The sequence below is a fragment of the Populus euphratica genome, unplaced genomic scaffold (genome assembly GCF_000495115.2).
Source record: "Populus euphratica unplaced genomic scaffold, PopEup_1.0 scaffold403.1, whole genome shotgun sequence".
Lineage (NCBI taxonomy): Eukaryota > Viridiplantae > Streptophyta > Magnoliopsida > Malpighiales > Salicaceae > Populus > Populus euphratica.
In genome coordinates this window covers 26,458-30,375 of record NW_011500081.1, presented here as the reverse complement: position 1 = coordinate 30,375, position 3,918 = coordinate 26,458, and the positions used below count along the sequence as shown (strand labels likewise).

The window sequence follows — 3,918 nt, the reverse complement described above, 5'->3', positions numbered from 1 at the left end:
TTTGAGATTGGCTCGAGTTAGGGAGTAGTCGATTAGATTTCGGATAGATCTTATAGGGTGGGCCAGATTTAATAATATGCTGTTGATACCTTGACATTTTATGGAAGAGCCTAGGTACAGGCCATGGGTTGTAAAACTCTTCGTCACATTCTTACAAGTTTTGTAGGCCCATTGTTGGTCCTTCGGCTAAGAAACACAAATGAGTCCTAAGAATTTGATCCAAAAAGAGCCCCCCCACACACACACTGACACACACACACACACATACACACAGACACACTCGCAGACAGCTAGAAGAAGCATTTGTTGCCAGTACCTGGGGGCTTGAGAAACAGTCCTACAGCCAGCAAAGTTGACCTTTTTTAAGGTAATTCCCTTGCTTTTGTTGGGAATTTCGACCAGTGATGTACTGATATTTGTTCATAGGAGAGCCAAGCACACTGACACAATATTTAACGTGGTTCGGCAAAACCGCCTACATCCACGGGAGAAGTCAATATATTTAGAGATAGAGAAAGAATACAAAACAAATACATGGAGGAGGAGGATTACACCCTCTCATACTCAACTCTCAACTCTCTTTGCTGCACTTGCAGCTGCTGCTGCCATTGCAGCTCTCTCTTCCTCTCTACTCTCTTCACATTTTCATAATTCTCTTCACTCATTTTGCTCTCTTGCATATGCCTCTATTTATAGGCATTCATGGAGGCTTTTCTTCAACAAAGGTGGCTGCCAACTCCAACTCTTCTTCAACAATGGTGGCTGCCAACCTTTGACATCTTGGATGAGTGCACATGGTTGGTGCAATAGCAAATGGTTGTTGCACATTAATGGCAACCAACCTAACAATCACCCCCTTTGCCATTCATGTGGGGCAATTGTCCTCATTCTTCTTCAACATAAGCTTGCATCTTGCAGCTCTTCTAAGCTTTCCATTTTGAGAGCTTTTGTAGCCAAGTTTACAGGTACTTGCCAAACCCTTCAATCATCAGAGTGACCTAAGCACACCTTTTCTCACACAAAAGGATCACTATAACCAGATGGTTTGCCACATCACATCTGAATAGTGTTAACGCTTGTCTCTGGAACAACATTCCCCTTCGAGCGTATCAACCACGCTCAGTCCGGAATGATTCCTCAAGCCTCACATCAAGGCTTACAACACCCCCTCAAACGGATATTTCAAGTGCGACAGTCATTATCTGAGTATCTCAATATGATCACAAGCTCACCACTCTTCCAAGAGTCTACTCATCCAGGAGTTGCGCCTGCCCTCTGTTCCACCCTAGGAACCACGCCTTACTTCTCCATGAGTCTCTCGCTCTTAGTCTCAAGAGTCCAGGTAGCTTTCCACCTTTAACCATGGGGGCAGCCCATAAAAGGTTGATCCATATCTGTCTTCATACTCTGAGTATTACAATGCCATTACCGAGCTCACCACCTTGACAAGAGTCAACTTGTTCCCGGAACCTGCGCATGCCCTCTACTCCTTCATAGCAGCCACGTCTTAATGCTCCACAAGTCATCCACTTATTGTCCAAGGCAAATGTCTTCTAGCTCATTGATCTTTAGCATGGGGGCAATATCCATGAAAGTCAATCTTGTATTTGTCTTCATACTCATCATAACCCTTTTATTGGCTATCCATCTGTCCACTCATACCTAGCCATCACATTGGCTCTGGGGCGTTTTGAACTGGGCTCCTTCCACGGCCCTCACACCTTCTCCTGAGGTGTCTCCGCTCGTCGTCATGCGGCGGTCTGATCATGGGCTCATCTCATAGCCCTCACACCTTCTCTTTAAGGTGTCTTCGCCTTTTATAGGCAGTCGCATCCTCCTTCAGCTAAGATGCTTCTAAGTGGCTCCATAAATTCTTTGCCACTAATTACATAGAAAGAGAAAGTTGCGGTATACTCCTCGCAATCCTCCACCTCAATTTCTATGTTTGGAGCTTCTACGCCTTTTCTGCTTAACAGCTCCACCCGCACCAACTCCCTTTGGTGTCTTCGCCTTTCATCATAGGCGGTCGCCTTTTATCACAGGCGTTTGCACCCCCTCAATTAGGTGCATCTGCAACAGCTCATTCTTCCATCCTTGCATGCATTGAAAGGTCCTCGCTTGTTGCCTTTATCAAGAGCACAAGAGACTTTTGTTGTACAACTTTTTCATAGTCTCTGCTCTGAGCTTCATCTGGGAACTCTTCTTCTCCTCGCACCTGTTGTCTCATTATAGTACCTCGTTGGATCCTCCGGGTACTCCTACACAATCTTCATGTGCTCTCGTGCAATTTTGGTTCTCCAGATTTCTCCCTATTCCTTGCTTATGTTTGACAGCAGCTCATCCTGTCACAACATCTATCCAAGTTTAAATAGGGTGCCAATCTTTATCTCTTTGCTGTATTTCTCTTCCATTATCAGGGTCTTCATCAATTCTCCCCTCGAGAAATTATAGTCACCGAATCTAACTTCCTTGGAGAAATCACCACTCCATCAAATCCTTGATCATACGGAACCCAACTGTTCCTTTGTGCCGTCATCCTGCTAGTCTTCAACAGTTTCATAACAAACTGTCATATATATGAAAATAGTACCGTATGGATAATCCTTCTACTAAGCAAGTTCCCAGGAAAGATTGGAGGGGTCACAATGGTCCCGCTTAAAACCCAATCTCCTAGCCAGAACTTCTTAGGCCATATCTATCCATCGTACTGTCTTTTCGTATATACAACCATTTGCTAGCTTTGTTGCGGCTTTCCTTTACAAGTGATCTGGGGTATCCTGGTTTTATACCTGATTTCTCAATATCTGGCGAGACTACCAGTGCTCAGATTCGTCAAGATTGGTCTTCATCAAATTTCACTCTCCACCTCAAATTGTCCAAATGATCGGGTGTCCAGAGTGTCCTAATTTTACCTTCCCTCAAGGCAATTAAAATTCCCCACATAATAGTTCACCACATGTAATTGGGCAAACATGTGTGATTTCTTCTTCTTCAGCTCCATCGACCACCATGATGACCATCATATGCCTCCTGATCGGGCAATCTCTCTTTAATAATTCATCACTGCCATTTCTGATCTCAATCTCAATGATCGGACCGTACCATTGCATCCGGAACGATCAAATTAGCTGGAAACAAGTCTGAAATCGTCCAAATCGCACTTCAGACGGCTAAGATATGATCAAAATATTTTTGGCCTGATAAACGGCCCAGATTCAATCTCAGAACCGGTTGCACGTAGACTCTGCCATACAGGATCAAAATCCAGGGAGCTGACGTGGCTGTAATGACGTGTCATCCACGTAGGACATATAGGTCAACCAAATCTGACGTGGCAGTTTGACTGGTCAGAGCGCTGATGTGTCAGGTGACGTGTCTGATGACTGTGCAGAACTGCTGACGTGCCTAATGACGTGGTAGGTTGACTGGTCAGAGTGCTGATTTGTCAGGTGACGTGTCTGATGACTGTGCAGAACTGCTGACGTGCCTAATGACGTGGTAGGTTGACTGGTCAGAGTGCTGATGTGTCAGGTGACGTGTCTGATGACTGTGCAGAACTGCTGACGTGGCTGATGACGTGGACAGTCACCCCGCCGGCGCGCGTGACGGTTTCCGACATCCGATTTCGACGCGGTTTTCACCAGTGGCTTCGTCTCTTTCTCCTCTACACAGTGGTATGGTCAAAACACAATTTTGACAACTTTCATTTTTGAGCAAAATCAAACACCACTTTAAACCGAACGCTCTGATACCAATTGTTGGGAATTTCGACCAGTGATGTACTGATATTTGCTCATAGGAGAGCCAAGCACACTGACACAATATTTAACGTGGTTCGACAAAATCGCCTACATCCACGGGAGAAGTCAATATATTTAGAGATAGAGAAAGAATACAAAACAAATACATGGAGGAGAA

The 3,918-nt window shown here is 44.9% G+C and overlaps 1 pseudogene; it reads left to right on the top strand.

Moving 5' to 3' along the window:
- Positions 1-254: 254 nt before the first annotated feature.
- LOC105108789 (centromere protein V pseudogene) overlaps positions 255-3,918 on the top strand; it is a 5,786-nt pseudogene continuing 2,122 nt past the window's right edge.